The sequence below is a fragment of the Antedon bifida genome, chromosome 4 (assembly GCF_963402885.1).
Source record: "Antedon bifida chromosome 4, ecAntBifi1.1, whole genome shotgun sequence".
NCBI classification, from domain to species: Eukaryota; Metazoa; Echinodermata; class Crinoidea; order Comatulida; family Antedonidae; genus Antedon; species Antedon bifida.
The window spans coordinates 7,429,664-7,454,130 of record NC_136229.1 but is presented as its reverse complement, the minus strand read 5'-3'; the positions used below and the strand labels follow the sequence as shown (position 1 = coordinate 7,454,130).

The 24,467-nt window shown below is 30.3% G+C and overlaps 3 protein-coding genes across 3 annotated transcripts in view; all 3 read left to right on the top strand.

Annotated features, from left to right (window-relative positions):
* The window catches only part of LOC144839821 (uncharacterized), a 70,897-nt gene extending 70,474 nt beyond the window's left edge, over window positions 1-423 (top strand). Inside the window, exon 6 of the transcript XR_013611787.1 lies at window positions 411-423. The gene's annotated coding sequence lies outside the window, so the exon portion shown is untranslated. The remainder of the gene's footprint in view (window positions 1-410) is intronic.
* LOC144839818 (exostosin-1-like) overlaps window positions 1-24,467 on the top strand; it is a 76,951-nt gene that overhangs the window by 10,044 nt on the left and 42,440 nt on the right. The window lies entirely within an intron of this gene.
* LOC144839820 (GATA-binding factor 2-like) overlaps window positions 1-24,467 on the top strand; it is an 86,360-nt gene that overhangs the window by 43,076 nt on the left and 18,817 nt on the right. The gene's annotated exons all lie outside the window — the stretch shown is intronic.

The window sequence follows — 24,467 nt, the reverse complement described above, 5'->3', positions numbered from 1 at the left end:
TTGCCCTGTTCCTTTCTTTCCTATGTCAAGCAAACTCCATAGCTCCATACTGTAGTTCAAGCCCATAGGGGATTGCTAAATATGTTAGCACTATTTGTACATCCTTATACATGTATACAGTATTGTAGATTTCCTGTACAATGTACTTTTTACTACACAAGGTCATACTGTAAGGCCAATATATTATTCAAGATGTGAACAGTTTTTTATCCAGAGCTTTTTACTACAACTGTCCCAATACAATACAAGACACTCGGAAAACTGGAAACTCTTTCTGTACCTCTCCAAATACTGGACTTTTCTGGTGATATGGAATATCCCAAATTCTTTTTTTAACATTGAAAACACATTCTGAATACCAACATTTTCGGAAAAACCGGACATATTACAGTAGGCCAGCCCAAAGGTAGATCTGGTATTGGAAGTGTTAAACATATGTTTAGTACAGTAATATTAATAAATCATTATTTCTTAAATCATTGATAGAATATCAATAAAAAAAAAACTAAGCATAATTTAATGATGAAAGAACAATATTAAATTAAACCTGTTATCAAAATGTCGAGCTGCGTTTTTTGTAAGAAATATTTCTTGCTGATTTATTTGAGCTTCAGTTTGAATGTTCTTTAGACCTGTAAAGTAAACCATGTGCATTATTGTTACCATATTGGTCACAATATTGAAAATTTGTATCTTATTCCCTTTGTGTAGTGACACACTTTTACATACAGTACAATTATTTCCTTCATTTTTTGCACTTGTATAATAATATCACCGTAATCATAGAAATTAATGCATTTTTAGGAATGGATTTGGTTCAACAATATATTGTGTTTGTAATTATGTTCATTTGCTTTTGTTGATTGATGATATAATTACTTTTTGATAATTCCGTAAGTTCAGTGTTCGAGAATAATCTCAATAAATTATAAAAGACATTACATTTATCAGACTCGAAGTACATCTTTGAAGTACTATTTTTATACTGGGTTTTCAGATTCATAGAATTTTTCATTTTTCTGGTTGGTGAATGTTAGTTAATACACTGACTTTCTGCTTAATATTTTACCAATTTTGTGGTTTTAATGGGTTCTTAACCAATTTTCTGTACTTGGAATTTTAGTTCAATGCTTGGAAAAAGATTATAGAAGACATTACAAACTTCAGTTGTGAAGTACTGTATGTACAGTAAATGTAACTTTATTATACTGGTTTCAGCTTGATTCACTTCACTATTCTACTATAGTTGGTGAATGTGCATTTTCTGTTGACTTTCTGACTAATTTCAACCAATTTTGTGGTTTTATGACTTCTGAACTCATCTACTATACTTGGAATTTGGCAATTTTATACTAATTTCTTTTTGTCTAGCTGAGTAATAATAATTATAACCTCTTATCAAAAGTACAATAAAAAGGTATCAAGTGGGTACAAGAGGTCAAAGGTGAAATAAGATTACCATACAACTGAGTCATTTTCATCTGTAGATGGCTTAATCACTTTGTTTCATTGCTTTTATTACCCATTAGAATTTACCTTAATATCTGCAAAGTAATCATTTTCTTTAGGATAAAATGCATTCTGGCTTAATTCCAGCATTTTAAGTTTTCTGAACTCGACAGTAAATTACGGTTTCATGCAGAAGATTGGTCACGAAAGTGCGTCCAATCGACCTGGTGACGGGCAAGCAAACTCGGATAACTTCAATTGTAATATTATGTAAATCGAACTATGCTGATGAAGCACACATTAATAACAACATGAAGGCAGCAATGTAATTATAATTGTTTTAATTCATCTTATTTAAGCTTTACCACGGATGATCAGTCAACTAAGCCGATTAGTTTGACTCACTTTCTAGTAGTATGTGTTCTATTTAAATTAGAATGCCAATTACAAGAGTGCAGACTATGTATCAAGACATTTTTAACTTTTACTATGATTATACTGCTTATTTTGAATATAAAAATAGCATTAAAATAATTGTAAGGGTTACCTTAATGTTACATTTCAGAAAAGTACAAAACAAAGACATTTGTTTTCAGTGTATTTGTCACAATACTATACCCATACGAGTTGCATGGTATCTACTGTACCAGGCATTCTACCACATACTCATTCCATTAATAAAATACAATATACAAAAACATAAGAATTAGTTTAAAAAAAAGGTGTCCACAAATTATTAAAATTCCAGATTAAAAAAAAAATCAAATATTAGCAACGATAGTGAAGCTTGGTTCCCACTACTAGGATGCAACGCAACGATGTATTGAACACAAGTTAGATGACCAATCACAAGCGACGGTTCGGTCGATGAATTGCGTCATGTACTTGTGTTGCGCTTCCTCGCATTGCATCATAGTGAGTGGGAGCACACTTAATATTGCAATCTTAAAATGATAATTATCTATCACATTAAAAGTATTGTTACAAAGAGCCCAAAAAATGCATTTATTAGAAATTAGAGGTTAATAATATTAATTAAAAGATCCAAATGCACAATTGGTCAAAACAATTAGAGCTGATACAATAATAAACATCCTTACTGCATCTGAATGTGTTGTACTAATAAGGGCATAATTAGATATCATTATTTCAATGTGGTCAATGTGCTCAACTCACTGATGAAGTGACGCCTCATTCCTAAGAAATTTATGATCGCCAGAGATGCTGGTTAATTTGTCTTATTGTTCAACTGCGAAGTATAATATTTCATATTTTGCATATTATGGACAGATTGTCTGATACTGTACTGTACTGTAGCTTCAACATGTTCTGTCAACATTTATTCATGTATAGCAATTGTAATTCAAAACATTGTACAATAATGCATAATTATTTGCTATGCTTTTAAATGACATATTGAATTTAATAATGGAAATATTAATATAATTATATTATTATGACCTTGGAATATTATATTAATAATTGATACATTAACCAGCAGGTTCAAAGACCTTCGATTATCATTTATTCTGTTTATTTAAGTTAATATTGTAAAATAGTATACAAATAATGAATAATGTTGAATAAGGGAGAATATTTATGAGATGAATGATTGACAATTCGGAGGATACTGTACATTGATACTTTAAAAAGAAAAAAAAATATAGAAATGCATTGCAACGTTCACATTGAATTGAAAAACACAAGATCTCAATACATTTTTTTTTCAAAGCTGATTAGATGATCACAGATTGGTGCCATCAAATGCATTGAATAGACAAAATTGTTAAAAGATCAAACATTTTTATTGAATAGTACGTCTGTACATCCTAAGATAAAATTAAACAAATGTATGGCACATCCTCAAACAATTTTTCGCATTATCATACACATGAAAAAAAATATTTTTGATTGATGAGATATTATACTTGATATCATTGACATGTTCAATCTAAAATGAACACTGGTTTTGATTGTCTTATTTTTGTAAGTTTTATATTACAATTATTTCAATGCAACAAACCTAATTTTTCTTAAATAATAATTAATGACAATCTCTTCATTCAACAGTTTCATTGTAACAGAAATATTGGCTTTTGCTATAATCGCATTGCATTTTGTCACATCAAGTTCATTTAATCAATAAAATTTAACTAACTAAAGTGGTATAAGATGCAGGAGATTTAAGGATTCCTTATTCTCGATCGCTGCCCCTGGGCTTCATCAGATACTGCCTTCCCCCGAGATTTCTTTTTCTGTGCCAGCATTACTCCAAGCGATGTGCAAAGCATGATGGGTCGAGTTTAAGTGACCTACAATATTTCGATAGTGCAAGGTTGATTACTTGGTGACATTATCGCACACCTATGATTGCACGTTGTATTCATCAGATAATAAGAATTGCTATATTGTAACACCTCGACCCACTTCAAGGCAAACTTTCCCATAGAATTATCCCTAGCATATAATCGATTATAAATTGCCATCCTAATGCAGTGGTGTTGAAACCAAAGATCATAGTAATAGATAAAATTTGATGAGTATTTTGACTTTTTTTTATCCGGAAAACCCAATTTTTTAACTAGTTAGGTGAAGAAATGGAAAATCATAAAATAAAGCAATTACCACAAGTCACAATAATAGAATATTAATTCATTATTTTAAAGTACTGTATCAGAGATATATCTTAATGGTTAAATACTATAATGCATCTTGAAATGACAAATGAATTGTTCTTTGGGTGATTCCATTGTGAATCATTATGTGTGGTTTCAATAAGGTTTATTGAAAGCCTATGTATTGGTTTATCCAGATATATTGGCATTGGATTTCAAATAAGTAAAACCAAATATTCTCTTTCAAGGATTGCTTTTTTAAAAAATTATGAAGTGACATATTGTAATTGTATATTTTTTTTAGTTAATAAGCATTGAAAAGAAATTGGCATCGTTTTATTTAGGTACAGTACGGTATGCAGGATATATCGCTTTTAAAATCTTTCCATTCCATTTTCTTTGCTTAAGAGTAAATCTTTGTGAGGAAAATAGTTGTCTGCCTTTAATTTCCACCAGTGAACTCGATTTTAAGTTTGAACCCAAGGTACAATCTGATTTCAATGAAATCCTGAGAACAAATTCATGTCACTACTTGGTGAACAATCATTTTCTCCTAAGCAAATTTCCTGCCCATTTCTTTCATTGAGTTGGTCCATTTGTCTAATATCTGATTGGTCGATGAGGAGGTTTCCTACATGCCCTGGATGTTACCTTTTCACCTGGCGGCAAGTTTACTGAGAAAGTAGTTGGAATGCATTAACCTCACTGGCGGCAAATTTCATACTCACTATATCAATTTAAAATGAATTTTTACTCTGAACCCATTAAGCCATAATTTATCAAAATGCTTTTCTTTGTAAAAAGTCAGGATAGAAAAAAATAAATTCTTGTTTGTAATTGCAGAATCGGTTTTAAACTACCTAAATAAACTTAAACATGAGCTTTTAAAGTATAATGTTTCACAAAATTATTTTTCTTAAAATTTAAAAAAGAACATTATGTATGATAATGCACAGTGTTCTTAAAATCCTACACTTGTATTACTATTAAGCAAAATGTAAATGCAAAACTTTTAAACATTCTAAAAAGCAGTTAAATATATGGTTTATAAATGTGAAGATATGAAATTTGTTTTTTAGATACTGTAGTTGTGGAATAAAGATTTACAGAATAGAATATTCAGAAGGCTGGAGATTTTTTTCTGTTTACTTGTAATTCCTTTTGATTCAATAAATGTGCCGATCGATCATGTGATCAAAACTTTACTGTCAGATACAGTACTTAACCGAGATACATTGTCAATCAGATAAGATGATGGTATTAAATGAAATAGCTTTTGACTCAGATTTGATGACTGACTGTCTGAAATGTTAGATATAATTAATATTGTTTCATGCAATTGATGTTGCTCTTTCAACTCCTATTCAGACTGTTCAAAACCCTGTTTGTTTGCAGCAAACTGCTTTGAGGCATGGTTAATCCATAATGAGAAAGTAAAATCTTTGCCTTTGAGGCCAATGATTATAAGAGAATGTCGTAGGCAGATGATGTTCAAAGTTTATACTACTATTGTGATTCTGGAAATGTCTTGCCATCAACAAAATATTTGAAACCTTCCAACCAACGGAGGTGGCCAGTAATTTTTTCTAATTAAATTCTAAAGAGCAACATAGGCAGCGAACAGTACAGTAAATCAAAGTTGGTTAAAACTACCTTATTTTAAAATTATTTTCATGCTTTCATCAGACAAATTTAATAATCGGGTGAAGATAACGGCAACAGAATATTAAAATCATGACTACTAATTTTTTTAATTACTACTACAGTATTAATTTTTTTTTTTTTTAATTCTCATTTTAGGCAAATTGCCAAGGATAACCACAAGTGAATTCATTCACTATCCTTCCCAAAGGTGGCAATCCCATTCACAAGACAAACATATACACAAGATGCTCTACATAAACAAAGACTTATTGACAGTGTTTTAGTGCTGAAAACTTTTATGTTTAGTCAGTGTTTTATTTAGTGTATGATGCATTTATAGAATGCTGAACCGTTATTTAAAAACAGTAGATGCTGATGTACAGTAATGATCAGCTTTCTAAATTCTATCCAATCAAAAGTTTCCTATGAATATTGCGTCTTGAAGGAGAAAACTCTCATTAAAACGATGAGCATTTCTCTGAGCTTGAACACCCTTGGTTTTTTTTCTGCAGTTTTTAATTTCACCTTAATACTCAGTTACTGTGTCATGCTTTATACGCCATGAACTCGATCAGTGTAAGAACATGCCATTTAGACACTCATCCCTTTCCTTGTCTACAATATGAAACTTTATGTGATCAAAAGATGTCATATCACTACCATGTTTGGGCATATCAGTACCATATTTGGGCACATGATCGAACTTTTTTTCCCAAACTAGTTTTATTTATACTTATAGTGTAGACAGAGCTTTATACGTAGAATAACAATCTAGTGCATACAAAATATACCCATTAAAACAAAAAGCTTTCAAAAGAACAATAAAAGTATCAAAAAATAATAAAATAAAGGAAATTATGATATAAAATATGTTTTAAATATAAGATTTAATATAGATGGAGAAAAAATAAAGAATAAAAAGTCAATGTTTAATGGGTTATTAAAAAATATTTAATTTCGGTATTTTGGGATGATAGATATATCCTATAATTATACTTTTCTGAAGGTCAAATTCTCTAAATGTTTAAAGATCTATGAAAATGGTTAAAAACAGAAGATGGTAATTTATTAATCTCTTATACAGTATTTATAGAAAGGGAAATTCACATAATATTTTAACATTTCTTAAACATAAATTGTAGCCTAATGTACTGTACAGTAGTGTAAAATACAAAATTAAATAATTTAGTAGTACTAAAATACTAATATACTGTGGGCCTACTGTGCCATTGCTGTAAATATTACATTTTTTATATGGCTCATTTCAAATAAGCTCAGCATGTCTACTGGAATGTGCATGGTTCAGACAGATCAGATTACCCATAGTTCATAGTTTTCAGTTTATCCAAGACATGTCGTAAGTCAGCCACCTGCATTGTATGGTACCTTATCGGTTTCGGCATTTTCCTTTCGATAGCCGCTTTTCTTTTTGCTCGTGTAATACACACTGAAAATGACTACACTTTAGCTTAATAATGATATTGTGTTACTATTAAGGGCCTGTAAGAGTAGCTTGTTCTAAACAGTATAAAGTCTTAAATAAACTATAATAGAACGCAATACCCAGGGGTAGGTATAGATCAAAAACCATACAAACCGACATAATATAGAACTAGAATGTAAACATACCTGTACAGTACTTATAAGCTATTGCATATTGATAAAAATAAAAGAATAGTAGATGGTTTCAGGTACACATTGAAGATTAGAGTGAATTTGGACTTGAAGGCGGCTGCGGTTAGAATCAAAGAGGTGGAAATTGTATAGGGGTATAGTATTTTAATAGTTTATGGATAGTCAAGTAGAAGGGAGAGTATTCAATAAAGAAACGTTGACATTTTGAAGAATGGAAATTGTATTATGAGTGTACTTGAGTGTTTGTGGCTATCACAGGAAAAAGAATCTTGTCTTGAGGCAACAAATACAAAGATTTAAGTATGGGGTGTATTGTATAAAGAAGACTTATTAAAATAGTTTTATAATAAAATAGTTAGTGATCAAGTGATCTGTGAAGTGTGGATTGAATTAAAAAGTGTTTTAACTTGAAGATAGGTTGGCTTTTAAACTGTAATATGAAATGACTTGAATTTGAGGGCAGTGCGTTAAACAATGGTAACAATGTAGGAAGCAGTTGAACTGTTATAATGGTACTTGATACATTTTATTATTGCATTAGTACTTCAGTAAATATATTTTGACTTCTGATCAATCAACTATGAATTATTATTTAAATAAAAATGTGCTCATGAGACTGCCAACACCACTGTTTGTATTTAAAAGTTCCTGCATTTCAAATGAGCCTGACCAAATAATTAAATACTGAGACATCTCAACATTACAAATATGTACAGTTGTAGACACCCTACTGATATTGTTTTCCTGTCTAAATGTGTAGTATTATCGGAACATCCTTTAGTTTTTTCCTTAGTAGACAGTGGATCAATCTCATCAGTCCCACATGGCATGTTAGCATCTTGTAAATCCAACAGTCCAGTTAAAATTAGTTTTGAAACTTTTAGTAAATGTATTGAACTGAAAGAAATGAAAGATGGTTTGGTATGGTAACATTAATATGTTGTTAAAACTTTATTGACATTCATCACTAAGGGCCTGTTCAGACTTTGTTACTATACGAAAGTCATGCAACGATTTTGAACATACCCTAAAGTTATTTCATCTTATGGTTGCAAAATTTAATAGGAGAAAAAGAATCAGCACAGAGCACAGACACAAAACACAGTGAACACACTGTTTTTATCTGAAACAAAGCATTCTGTTCTTCATACATATGTTGAACTTGAGGTGACCTATGTTTTTTTAATAAAGATGTAAAATAATAGAACCACCTGTTGTTGAGAATTGATATCAATTGCTGGTATTATTCTACTATTAGTAATAACTGATGATTGATATTGTTGGTAAATGTTATGCATGAACATTTTCTCAGGCTCAAATTTGTCTAATGTACCTCTATGTTTCTTTCATTCAAACGAAGAGGGGTTTTGAAAAAAACGCGACAGGCATCAATTATTGAATTTTAAAACCATTAATTATTCTGAGACTGTTTTTTTTTTCTTTTCTTGGTTTTAATAATATATTGACCCATTTCTTGTCATTCTCAATTCCAGGAGACCCATTCTTAAAAAGTTGCAGTTTATCAAACCGGCATAGTGTGTTTTTGCAAATTTGAAAGTGGCCCTAAATTATTTGTGTTCACACAATGCTAGTTTCTTTTATCTTTGGGATACCCAGATAAACCAACAAAGTCCATATTATATACATTGTAGATTACAATTTAAAAGTTATTATTACAAATTGAGTTGTTATATAATACTGTAGTTATACTGTTCTTTGAAAACAGTAGGTAATGGTTTCAATAGGACAACTTCTCTCTGTTGATAAATTTATAGTTTACATTATAATACTAATAGCTCTTTTAATTGTCAAGGACATGACAATTGATCTCTTCTCTATTAAGTGTCAATTGACTAATCAAATAACTGATCCAAATTTGTCAAAATGAGTAATTTATTTCTAAAGTCTGTTTTGTCAATTGTGTGACAAGTTGATTACATTGCATTAATGAATGATGGTTTTATTTGTTTTTTAATATCAATAGTAATTCTGTTGAACACTCTTTAATTGTTCTTTCAAGTTTTATTTTGTTGATAATTTAAATCCCGAAATTACATGTTCAAATTATGAACTGATTACCTCATAACTCATCAGTGTTGTTTTTCTCCTTTTTTTGATACCACCATCACATGTTCATCACTACACTGTACACATGCTGAGTTTATAAAAATAATAATTTATTTGTTTTTTAATATCAATAGTAATTCTGTTGAACACTCTTTAATTGTTCTTTCAAGTTTTATTTTGTTGATAATTTAAATCCCGAAATTACATGTTCAAATTACATTATTTTAAATTACCCAGTTATTTTGATCAAATACTGTATGCATGGAAACATACTTCCATAATGTTGCATGCATCCAGTAATCAACGGCAGTTTGTTTTTTGATATTGAGATACCCATTTGGCAAACGTAAGAACATAGGCTATATAACGAGCATGTATTGGACTTGAACTCCTGATCTCGTGATCAGAAGTCCAACTTCCAACTACCCCACACGATCAACATTTTTAATTACTGAAAGACTGTTAATGAGAAAACAAATATTTAAATTCATAGTGAAAAAAAGTCATTAAACTTTAAATATTGTTTATTCAGCATTGTTTCTTTAATGTAAAGGAATCAGTAGAATTAAAGTACGTTTTATCCTGAATTTATCCTGAATGCACTTGGAAAAATGCCGAATCACACGCCTGTGCTTTTGTACCGTTCTCGTCTTTGTTGTATCACACCTATTACTTTACGCTGGTCTGAATATGTCAACAACACTCTTGTTATTCCCAACACCATTCCTGCATCTATTGTCTAAATTTATTATCGCATTGCTCTGCACATTTTGATCTGAAATAATAATAATATTGATATTTTTTATGTTGCATTGTTTTCCAATTTAGGTGTTGTACTGTAAAAGTGGTTTTAAAGATGAAATATGATATTAATAATTCATAATAAGAAGGAAGTGTTGCTGATAAATAATGTGATATCATTTAAAAGAGACAAGGGTCAAAGTACATTTTGTAAATTAGTCTACAGTACTGTAGGTTGTAGACTGCGATTCTGCTTAATATTGATAACATTTTTTGGCACAAAAGGCATATCATACTGAAGTACAAAATTATCAAAACTTTATGATCTGTTGTTTGGTGGTGCTCATAAAGATACTAACATATTCAACATGAACAAGATTATAACTAGAAATGTTAGACAGGTCTGTTAAGATGAAAGTTACTGTATTTACAGTCAATGTTCGTTGACTAAAAATGATGTTTGACCAGCAATCTTTGAAACAAGTGTCCATAGTATAGTTCTTGATGTCATCCATCCCATGCTCCTGTCATGCTCAGGTCTAAGGCATTTCAATAGTCAATACAGTACAATGAACTGATTACCTCATAACTCATTAGTGTTGTTTTTCCCCTTTTTTTGATACCACCATCACATGTTCATCACTACACTGTACACATGCTGAGTTTATAAAAATAAAGAATTTTCTTTCTGGATAGATTCCAAAAGTATGAATATTTCTCTTGTTGATTTAACCGGAAATAAACAGAAATTATTTTCTATTGAAAACGATTAGTTTCCTGTACCATCCCTCATACAGAATTTCCTGATAAAATTGTGAAAACTGGGACTTGGCCAAGGAATCCCTTAAGATAAGTGAGTGGTCCTTTCGCCAACTATTTTCTTAAATCTTAAATGATTATCATCGCATGTACAGTAGGCTAATTCTTAATTTGATTTTTCTGCATTTTTATAGACCTCAAATAAAATGTTCATTTTCAACCTTACTGTAAAACACTACATAGGCCCAGTAACATTCCCATGCTATTCAGGTACTTCCCATGTGTATTCTATAAATTTAATAATAGCTTAATCTAATTTGAAAAACCAGGCCATATCCACATTCCAATGGGAATTTAAGGAAGATCCTAGCCAAACTTAGATTGACTCAAGCCCAAGTCAGATACAAGTCCATAGGATGTTGTCTTTGTTATCGATGTTGATGAAGAAATATTACAGTACATGCACTATAGTGACTATAGTACTGTATGTATTGTGATAGTTTAATATTGTATACAGGATGGTTTACAGTGTACAATCCGGCTTCCTTTGGGTATCAGTGTTGCTACAGGAAAAAGCTAGAATGTCCAAATTGACTCATTTTCTACTATTTCATGATGCATGGTAATATCAATGTTCCATTCTACAATACCTGTAACATCCCCCTAATAGCATTATCTTATTTTAAATGCAAGATTCTAGCCAGTATTCTCCAAGGATCATCAGTGAGGTCCTAGCCAACACAAACTCTGATTCAAATGTCTGATCTTCATTGGAAGTTTGCCATTGTAGCATAGCTAAATGGTGGATTAGATTTAAGTTTACACATTTAATATTTTCCATTTACGTATTTTTTCAGTGGTAGAGATAATCTTCACATCAAATTAACCGTTCGTTATCGCTAGATAATCAAATTACAGCAAGCACAATTTCACACTTTTGACTTTGGTTCGTAGACTTTGTTAGAAGACATAATCAAGCGGCAAATCCAAGCTGTACATGGCAAGGAGTGGCAAAAAATGTCAACATTTCCACATCATTTCTGTTGTACAATACTACACTTGTCCCTGACAAAAACAATTTGTGTGCTTCTGTATTACTACTACATCAGCGCCAAAAGGGTGTCTTCATGTTAAGGCTATAAACACCACAAGGATGTCCACCATGTTAATGTTGTCTATAAATGCCACAAAGATGTCCACCAGTTACAGTATGTGTTGACTACATCAATGCTACAAGGGTGTCCACCAGTTATGTGTTGACTACATCAACACCACAAGGGTGTCCACCAGTTATGTGTTGACTACTGTACATCAACAAAACAAGGGTGTCTTCATGTTAAGACTATAAACACCACAAGGATGTCCGCCATGTTAGTGTTGACTATAAACACCACACGGATGTCCACCATATGTTTATTTTATTTATAAACCTACAAAGGTGTCCACCACTACGTCAACGTCACAAGGGTGTCTTCATGTTAAGACTATACAGTACACACCACAAGAATGTTCACCATGTTAATGTTGTATCCACCAGTTATGTGTTGGCTATAAACACCACAACAGTGTCTATGAATAGTGTTGACTAAAACCTCCAGTTGTCATAATGTTACATACTGTAAACAGCACAAGGCACCACCACAAGGAAGGATGTCCACCAGTTTAACTACAGTATTTTCAGTGTTGACATATGCTACAATGCTGTCCAGTTTTTGGAGTGTGGAATACATTAAATAAAAGCCTATAGTGAAATAGAACAATCAGTGTTTATGATGTTCTTTTGCTATTCCAGAGGGATACCTATTGAAGATCTTTATTTCTTATTTGGATTTCGTGAAACATGTCTGATGAGAAATTGATGGTGTGATGTCAAAACTGATGTGCATTGATTGATAGCTGCAATGAAGATGGATACAGTAAACTCAAAACTAGGCCGCAATAATACTGCTAAATGTAGAATTTAAAAAGTACTGATGATACATATAAGTTTACCAAAAATGATCTAAGAGGAATTTGCTATAAGTTGGAAATGCAGACAGAATTGAAATGTAGGTCTCAGTCTACTGCATATTTGGTTGAATTGTATATTTTGTAGTCTTTTTCAAACAGAATTTTTAAAATACTAAATGTTTCTATTGTATATTTTGCATTCATCCACCAAAAGTCTACCCAAATTGTTTTCTGATTGATGGATATGATAGAATACATGAAAATTCAATAACATTGCCAACTTTTATAGCGATTATAGCGTAAATCCTATTTATTATAGTAACTGGTAGAAAAAGCAACTTATATATTTGTACACATTTATTAACAATGACTTTAGGGCTTTTACACAGTGCATTTAATTAAACATTTATATTGAAATTAAAATATTAACAAATTGTAGTCATCGTTTCACATTGATTTATAACTTTTTCAAGTTATTAACTATTACAAATCAACTCTATAAACATTATCTCTACGATTCTCACCTTGTTTATATACTGTATGATCATAAAAAAGAATAGAAATAAAACACATAAAATGTATACTGCTGCTACCTTTCGGCAATGGCATTGAATTTCATGTGAGAACTTTAATGGTATACAGTGTACATTTAATAAGGTGTATAAGATATCTTTTATGGATTTCTTATTGACCTAAATTCATTTTTACTGCTCATCGTTATTTTAAAAAATGTATGCAAATTAAGTATATACAGTATGACATTTCTGTCATTTGTTACTGTCTATTGACCAACACTGACTGTTAATTATTGTTTGATTTTTCTTTCCTGCCCACTCACTTCTCTCAACACTTTTGTACAACAGTGATTTTTTAATTTCTTGTTTATTTCTACTTGTTTCTGATTACTGACAGACACACCCCCACATTTCTATCTGAGCTTTGTCCTCTGGGTTACTTCTAACCTTTTACAAAGTTTCATGGCTTTTTTTTTTACTTTTAAACCCACTTCTTTTGTTAATGACATAATAAATGACTGAATTTAGTCAATAAACTCTTAGAATTAACAAAAAAGATTGCCCAGAAGTAAAATTCAACTTATTATAGAGAGTTTATCAAAACCAATGTATTTACTTTTATTGAATTGCAGATATGTATGGAATTTCCGCTTTCTATTGAAATGCTTTGTGTTATATTGCCACTTGCATGAATATAGCAGAACAATCATATCTTGCGGTTTCAAACAATAGGCCAGGCATTCAAGGTGCTAAAGTACTTTATAAAACTCAACCTTTTTACTAAACAGTACTACTGTAGGCCTACAGTACATGTTGATATTTTGTTAAATAGAGGTTGCTTCTTATACAGTAGAGTATGGTAGGAACGGGTCTTTATGCTATCTATAGTGAGTTTTCAAATGTTACCCCATGAGATTAATTGTTTAGCATTTTTTCAATGTTGGATTTATGAATAAAGAGTTTTTTAATGATTTCTCAATAACCAATTATCACAGAGGTTTAAGTAAATGCTGTACTTGACAAACTCAACACTGTACTACTGACTTTAGCTCCATTGATATTGTTGCAATACAGGTCGCTTCAGGCACCTCCTTACCTTTTTTTTTCGTTATTAAAAAAATATTTTAGTTTTGAATCATACAGTAGTTTACTGAATTCAAAGTGGTCAGTAAAAATAATAATCAATCTTTCTGTAGTTTTTCTGTGATTGTTTACTTTACTGTAGTCATGTATTCATTTTAACTCAATAATCTTAATAAAACATAGATATTTTGGACATTTTGTGCAGCAGTATCTTTCAATGATTGTTCTATTTCTTTAGCCATCACATGGTCGTTTGATTATTTCCACGTTTCCAACTTCTGGCGAGAATATCACAGTAATAAAACTAATCGTGCTATTTTCTTAACTTTAATACTATTTGTATGCTGATTTTGAATAGAAAATGGCTCGTAGTAATTCCCTAGAAACCACTAAACGACTGAACAATGTTCTTTGAAATGAAAAACTAGCAATTCATTACAGATACTGTTTTATTGATGTGGAAGCGGTTTACTGCGTTTAGTGTCCGTCTCTGACATGTTTTAAGAATGAATTTATGAGAATTTTAATCTAGAACTGATATCCTAGCCAACTTTGCCCGTGGAAAGAAAGAGAAAAAAAATTGATTTTAATTATGAGGTTTTGTTTTTTTTAAAGTAATATGCCGCTTGATTTCTTGAAAGGTTAATAATATTCTTGAATAAGTGTATGTCTGAAAAAGGGGTTTACAAAAATTTCCTCTAGAGTTGCCACAACCTAAAAATCGTTACATATGGTATACAAATGACTAACTGGACTCCAATACCAAGTGATTTGAAAACAATTTAAAACTGACCTCAACCAAATAGTTCAAATAAATGTTTTTATTTTAATCTTATTAAATAATAATTTTTCTTTTTAAATATTTCAATAATTTTCTTTCTTAAACTATTTTTTAATGTTCTTTATTTTTATACTATAAATAGTGACTGTATTAAGATTTGTTTTTGACTTTGGTATTCAGTTTTGTTTTTTAGTTTCCAGACTGCAAACTATGACAGTTCACAACAAGATATACTACAAGGTATTATTAACTACTGATTATTAATGCAGTAGTTGGTGGATTTTTAAGACAACGATCTATCTTAAAGGCAACTAGTGTGTTTTTATTATATTTTTTTTGTGCAAACTTGGATTATTTATTGTTGGCTAGAGGAGTGCATGTTCTCCAGGCCAGGTGGATAAAGTGTCCTACATATGGTTTAGTATTATGCGCACATTTCTTACAATGTTTCATATACGAGTTTCATAAAGAGAACTTCTGTTCAAACCTTAAGGGAGTGATGGTTAGCGTGTGTAAGTACAGTTTGCTATGGATGAAATACGGTTGAAGATGACGAACCAGTCGCAAGAGAAGAAAGACACCTTGGAGGTTGCTGCGGAAAATAAAACCCATTGGAATATTGCAGATCATCTAAAAAAGAGACATCTTTATAGAAGTTGCTACTATTGCTGAAGATAATAAATCTGTTTGTTGTACAGTAGTAAATCTTGGGTATCTTATGTGATGTTCAATGGTTATTGTTTTTTTAATGAAGCATACAGTAGTTCAGTTAATTTTTCGGTAGTAATTAAAGCTAAAATCTAAAGAAGCAATCTTGGGAGTACCGATTGACTAAAATTGACTAAGCAATAGTAGTGACTTAGTAGTAATAGCCTATTCCATAATTTCCATTTCTCATGAAATAATGTTTGCTGTGTATTGATGGAATGTCTGATAGACAGGTAGGGGTATTCCATTAAAAATGATTCTTTGTATTTGTCCCCCAAATCGGAAATTGATGTCTGTTTACCCAGGTAAGCGGCACTCATAGACTACCAACACCATTTCTAGTTTGGGTAATTTATGATTTAATATATAATATAATTCAGAAATTGATAATTCATTGCCTACAACCAATCTTTTAATTATAATGTGGAATATAATCCTCTTTGTACAGAAGAAGAAGTATGGAAGAAATGTTACAGATTATATCTATTTTAATTAAATTTCAATTTAATGTGTTCCAATAAAAACAAATGACGAAATTTGTAAGCTTATTAAACCTATTTAATTTGATATTCGGAATCTCCTTAGGTAAAATAATCTTAATTGTTTGGTCTGGTTCAAGGTTTCAGAGTATCCCTCAGGTAAAGTTTTTTTATAATGTAATTGTATCTGAATGTGAGTTCATAGTAGAATTAAATTTCTACATGATAGAATGTAACTGTTAATTTGATCATGTGTAAAGAAATAAATGCAACAGAAACATTGAATTTTGACTAATAATATGGTTGGTAAAGTACGTTTTATATAGATAAACCCCAAAAAACGATGGTCTAATTTATCATGGAAGGGGTAATACTTGTTAGCCTATTTTGTAGTCGTTTATGTTCATCTCCAAAATTGTTATTACCATTTTTTACTGAACATGTGTTTGTTTTGGTGTTTAAAAGATCTAATATAATCTGTATTTTCTTTAATAAGTATCATATGATTGATATTATTATCATGATCATATTATTATACGGATATTGCATATTTTTAAAATTTTGTTTAGGAAGTCATTGGCTAATAAACCAAGGACAATTCTGTAAAATGAGTTTAGAATCCATTTCCAATGGTTGTTGGACTGTATTTAAATACAATTCACAACACGCCAACTGGACAGTAAAATAATATGCAATTTTCCAGAGAATATTTTCATTTTAAAATGATTAGACATAACTGCTAATCACTTCTATATTTATAGTTGTTTGAAAAATGTTCAAATCCTTTTTTGGTATGATACCATTTGCATAGAAATAAAGAGGTAAATTTTGCAACATACTGTATGCTTACATTTTTCCTGTTTTAAACACCTTTTCCTTCTTTTTTGTAAACATTGCCGATTATTTTATGCACTTTTTTTGAACTGTCACATCTGTCTAACTAAGGCAATAAGGAGGTATTGTGTAACATTTTGCTATGCTATACTGTTGAAAATTTTCCCTGTTTTAAACAATTTTTTCCATCTTTTTGGTATAAACATTTATTTCCGATTATTTCATGCAATTTTTTCAACTGTCACATCTGTCTGTAACTAGGACGACCAAAGTAGGCAGCATATGAATTGCAGTGCTTTATGATACTGTAATACAACTTCACACCTAGGAAATCAAATTCCTATTTTGCTGAAAAAAATTAACTATTAATAGTGACAACTGTTGTATACTAGAATCACTTATTTTCTATAATTTGAAATAAGTATTCTTACCGGAGGCCTTGTTCACAGTTCGTTAGTGATGGAAGGAAATAATCAAGATAGCTTGGAAACTGCCATGGCCAGATTCTAACTTGTTAAATAGATGTATGTGTACAAAACATTAAAAAAAAGTGTTTACATTCTTCTATTGCTAAATGTATCAATGTCATACAATTTATTTAAATTATTAAAATTATCTCAATATTACTTATTTTTTTAAATACTTTTGATGTTGAAAATGTGTGTAGTTGGTCGCTTTCTTGTAGATGCTTTAATTGTAGAATGTAATTATGTTTTGGGGGTTTATTTCTGTGCTCCGTTCTGGGTTGACCAACTAGCATAGGTGTTTAGCACCTGTTTGGTCTTTCCTTACCTTTTAGTTTTATATTTGTTTTGTCGTCTTTTTTTTTAATTGAATAAATAAAAAATAATAAAAATACATAAATATTAGAAGATAAAATATACAAATTAAAAAGTAAATTAAATATACTGAAAAAATAACAATGCTGTGGGTATCAATGGCACTGGATCTCAATGGAGATACAAATAAAATAGGTATTAGCAAAAGGCTATTTATCAGAACGATATTTAATTAACCAAAGATGTTGTCATATAAATTGTTTGTTTATACTCAGAGTCACAACATTCTGTTCCCTGAAGTATAAAAATAACAGACAAAATTAAATTCCTGGTAAAAAAATGGTTTATGGTACTGTTGGCTAGATTTTGTTGTGATTGGGTTCAAATAGAGTTGACAAAGTCTGTAGTACTGTATACTTATGTCATTAATTATTATTTTCAGTTAATAATACAGGGCTACCTGTGAGAACATCTGGCCTTAATAACATTATTATTTCACAGTAACTGTGGTCACATTTGGCTTGTAAACTATGCCATGAGAGACTGTTACATTTTGATAAAAATTTTGCTGATTTTAAAAGAATAATGTGTGTAGTATAAGATTTTAAGAACATCAAACAGGGCGGAGAAGAGGTGCAGTTTGGGGAAGTGATGATGATAATTAATGAATCTTTTTAGATTGGAAGTTGGTAGAATAGAGTCATAATGTTAAAACTGAAACTACCTACTTTACCTTCGAACTAGAATGAAATTGGAGTTTTGACCAAAACAAACTTGTATTGTCACTATTTAGATATTCATATCTATTAACAACATTTTAGTTCACTGGTAAACTAGTTTGTTAAAATGATCAATTACACATTGTCTTACCAGTTCACATTATATTCCATGCAGCAGTTTGAATGGAAAAAAAATGAAAAAAAAAACATCTCTTGTGATGAAAATAAATCATCCGTCAAAAATACTTCTGTTCACATTCCATTTTCATCTATGTATTCTACTTTTGACTGTCATCTTGGATTGATAGATCAGCATTCTAATACAGTAGGTAGATGAATGCTGTATTTGTTGCTAACTGTAATTACTTCATAAGAGTTGGCCAGGTGAAACTGAAATCAGTTTAAAGGTGAAGAATCAGTCACATTTTACATGTCAATGATTCAGTTTATCTGTTTGAAATCATGTATACTGTAGTTATGATTTAATAATTATTATAATTCATATTTCATTAACAATTACTTGAATTTCATACTGTAGTAAATATGTTTATAACATAACCCAAAATACAACTCTCTTTGGCAGTCAAATGGTTAAGATGTTATGGTAGACTCAAAGTAAAGTTCAGTCAGTTGTGATAAATGGTGAAATTATGTTTTGGAGGAGGTTTGCATAGGATTTTGTGGGGTTTTGCACTTTGAAATCTGTAATTTCCCAACATTTAAAGTTTTTCATATAAAATGTTGTTTCCATATTGTACATTGGCTCCTTGTAAAATTCTAGTTGTGATCTAATCAATTATATTTATTCATTTGAAGCAGGTTGGTTCCAACATTCAATCGTCATGTCTTTAACCGTTTGGGGGATATTTTTTCAAATGGTTGATAAACCGCATATGCTCATGTACGAACAATGGCCTTTCAGTATATTCCAGTTATTTTATTGGATATTAGCCAGATTTATCACTAATAAGTGTGATATGTTTTGATTAATAATATTAACATTCCACTTAATAATTATTGTGCTATTGACAAACAGTAAGAGATTTTCAGTCATTTGTTGCATGAACAACTCCTATAGAGTTTGAAACACTTTGATGGAAATCAAAGAAAATGAAACATTGAGGATGCAATAACTTAAAACAGCAACAATAATCTATTGGGCTGTTGTTGCTTATTCCTACTCCTTACTATTGGGAAGTCATTAGTTAAGCTGAAAATAGATCTTGAAGCTGCATTATATAGTTTCAGTATTTATATAACTCCACTCAAGACTTTTTGTAGAGCATCTTGTTTGTCCTGTGAATAGGATTACCAACATTAAGGAGAATAATGAATAAATTCACCAACTATAGAACATTTTGAGACTGAAATTACAAAATAAATATTAGGGAGATTCTGGTTCATCTTGGGGAAAATGATATATTCTTGCTAGTAACTATATAATGCAGTGCAAAGCATCTAAGCTCAAAGTGTCAGGTTATACATTTTTCTACTTAATAAACACATTTTATGTATAAACTATTTATTTTTTTCATCGCTCACATCAGATATTAGTATTCTAGTAATTGGTAATTTGATAGAACACAGTAATAATTTTTTATTAATAAACTATAGTATTTCATTTTTTTTATGTAAAATTCTTGTATGGTTGTTAAAACTTTCTTAATACCTATATAACATCAAAGATATCAAGTTAAGTCAACCTGGCGAAAGACAATTTGAAGAAGTTAATACAAAAATTGTATGCGATATTCATGTGGGAAAAAAGATCATTATCATTGTCTACTGTTGACTTTGAAGGCATGAAATCTTAGACAGCTAATATCGAATGTATATCATAAAAATAACACTCATAAAAATATATTATCTTTTTTATGTGGTCTTGGATAATGTTCATTGAAAAGATGATTAAAATTCTCTTTTGAACAAGTTTTGTAATTTAAGAAATGTTTGAATGTTTTTTCTAAAGATTTGTTTGCTTTAGTTTTTTTTTTCAAAAGAGGATTAACACTTTGTTTCATCATCTTCATCATACATCATCTTTTTTAAAAGTAAATTTCTTCTTTCAAGAGCTTACTCTTTCGTACTGCAAAAGTAATCTAACTTTCTCCACTTCTTGCTCCTTCTTCTTCCATCCAAGCTGTTCTTCATGCTTTCTTTTTCCATATCTTTCCACATTATGTTTGGCCATCTTACTCCTACGTCTAACTTGCAAGCTGTCTCATCTTTTCTTTTTTGTTCCATCATTTAGTTTCCTCTTTCGAGTGTTACTACAGTAATATGATGAAAGGGATGAACATTCATAAACCATGTTGTTAAAGATGTGCCTAACTAAAGCATTTCCAATTGTTTTTCTATCTTTTCAAAACAAAATGTCCAGTTTTCTGCTAAGATATCACTATGAAATTGTGAACGCTCCTTATTTCGCATACTACTGACTCTCCCGGGAACTTGGCTTCTCTTCTATAGAATTGCCATTCTCTTAAAACTGTTTACCAAAGTATGTTCGCTGTTATGTGATAACATGTTCATATTTTTACTGAATGTTGCTTATTTAAATATATTTTATAATGTTGAGTGCATATGAAAAAAAAAACATAATGCAGCAAATTGAATAATATGATTCAAGATTCTTTACTGGAAATTTGAGTTTCTTTGAGTCCCTAAATATTTATAAACTAATTTTAGATATTCTCTCAGGTATTGTTCAGTTATATTATATAAGAAACTGTTTTCATCTTGTTTGTTGTCGATGGTTTTGATGTATTAAAATGTCTATCAACAATTTAAAGGTACTGTAGAATCATTGCTGGTAGTAGAATTAACATAACCATTGAGTTGATACTCAACAAGTTACACAGTTAGTGAATGTACAGTATTAGGAAATTGTTATAAATAAATTAAAAGTATGTTATTGCTAAAAGGAAAGATTACATCATTGCTTACCATCTATCAGTATCCATATGTACACACCAGCTTTTGTGTACAGCACACCCTACAACCACAGTCCTGTTGTTGACTTGAGGTCTAACCTTCGCCTATACATCCTGTTAAATATTTAATTTGTAGACTGAGACTTTATAGACAAATACTGCAAAATACACAATGTTTGCTAGGCTTTGAATTGGTAGTGTAGTTTGTTAGGCTTTGAACTTACTGATTAGATTTGCAGTGTTGTACTTGTATATTTACTGTTCGTTTTAACAGGTACACAGTACAGTAGTTAGAATGTATGAAGGTTTATCAACTCTGTCTAGAAAATTCTGTTGAAGGAACAAAGTAGTTGAAGTACGAGTTTAACCGTGTAACTATATTTTGCCAAGTATAAAGTATAGTGAAGTATAGAAGTACAAAGAGTATGGATTTCACTGATTTGTTCTAGTTTTTACTAGCCCAGTAGGAACACACTGGCCCTGAGTTTTTACTAGGGAAGCAAGTCAAGCCCCCAGCAACTAATCTAGATTCCACTAGATCATTATACATGCATTATACATGAGATGATGTGACTAATATTCTTTATGAATTACTTCTTTCCTTTAGGAAGAATTGAGGTTTTACTTTTAATTACTCAAGTCTAATATAAAACATTGTCGGCATATCAAGGTCAATGCACTATCATTTATAGTAATTTATTAATCGCGGACTTATGTTTAAAAGGTCTTTGCAGATTCTACTGTAGTAGTAATAGTTGCCGCATTCTGGTTCCAAGGTTTGTGTTTTTTTCTTATTGCTGATGGCATTTTGATACACAGTGAATACTAAGTGCACTTTTGGTATTGTTTTTTGTATTTAATTTTCTATAATAATTTTCATTAAGTTGATGTCATGGCCAACATTTTTCACTTCTCGAGTATAATGAAACGATTATTTTTTTCTTGTCTGATGAATGTTGTGTTATTGAACTTTGAACAAGGAAGGTACCTTAGAGTTTGAATATTTTAATCCACATTTTGTGGTACAGACGTTTTCAATTCATGGAGGAACCCCAATGAAACAACAACATTTAATGACCAGTAGTTAAAATATTTTTGTTCATACATTAATGTACTGTAACTTTTCTATTTTAACAAAAAATGTTTCTTGTCGAACAATAATGTTAAACATGACAAGATTATTTTGGCATGGTTATAAACTGTACTCAAAAAAAAAAAAAATTAATGATATCATTTTGAAGAAATCTTTTTAATAGCATACACAATAAAATATAACAATGTACTTTGCAGTCAACCTACTTATAAACTAATTGTTTCACTTTCAAACTAAAAAGCTCATCAAACAACAGAAGATGATATAATAAAATATATCATAATCAATAATGTAATGAAAGTAATAATAATGTCTGTACAAGCAAAATATCTGCACTTTGTTTATCAGTTCAATTTCAATTCTTCTAAAAAACTATATGGACCAAACCAAAGTAGGCCTACTGTTCAGGCTGAGTATGACTATGAGGATTGTGCAACCAAAAATAGTACATGGTCATTAAACAAAATTGTGTCAGTTAAAGTTTACGTTTATTGTTTATGTTTAATTTGTGTTACTTTCTCAAATGGCAAAGAGCTTTAAAACAATTAATAAGAAACAACGAGTATGTCAATAAAACATTATTATACTCTATGACGTTTTTCAAGATGCAACTACAGTTGATCCATATTTGAAGGCATTAAAAGCTTCAGAATGACATGACATGTTTTATAGTTTAAGTAACATTAAATACATGATTAAAGAATGTTTCTTTTTAAAGGTATGTAACCATGGTAACAGTAGGATCAGTACATTTACTTAAAACGTTTTAAAATTGAATCACAATTCTTTGTCAATTGAAATATACCGTCATCAAATGTCACATAGTCAGATTCCCAGCAATTATTCTTCTTTCTATTCCTCTCTTCTCTACTTCTCTTATTTTAAATATTTATAATATTTTTTGGAAAATTTAGGTTACATTACAAACATTATAAGCTTAAAAACTAGGCTAAACACCTTTTAATGAAAGCATGTTGTGCTGAAAATGTCGACTTTGAATTCAATATAAATTCTGAAATTTCTATTTCATCATTCAATGATGAATAGGCTATCAATTCATTGTATTGGACGCTTGGGCTTTATACAATGTCATTAAATTTGCATTAGTATAATACTAGAATGTATTAATATTATTATATTACGTATAATAGTATTATTTATGAATTAATATATTGTTTTCTGTGAAAAATTAACCCAAGATAGAATATTCAGTGACTGCTTTTAATAACTAATTGATTATGAAACTATTAAAACAGGTCTCTCAGTCATCAAGATAGGGCCTGTATAGAGAGAGTTGGAGTTCTGAGTTTTGACATTTTAATTTATCTGTACCACAATCACGTTCAATATCTAGAGTGTTTACAAGTTCTTTTCTCTATTGGAGTTAAATACAGTGTGTCAATTTATTAGGTGATCATTTAGAATAAAATGATCACCTATTGTTATTGTATCAAATCTTTATTTTTCTTTTTATTGTTTCTGTACACTATTTTGTGTAACAGATATCTCAAAAAGTTTAATGTCAATGATTACCAAAATTTCAGAATATCTTTCAAATGATATAACTTAATCCTAATAAGCTTTCCAGCGTGATCACTCATCCGTGACGTCATTTATACGCCATTTTGTGAAATCACATTATCAAATATATCTTCATAATTCATTATCACATATTAATGAAAT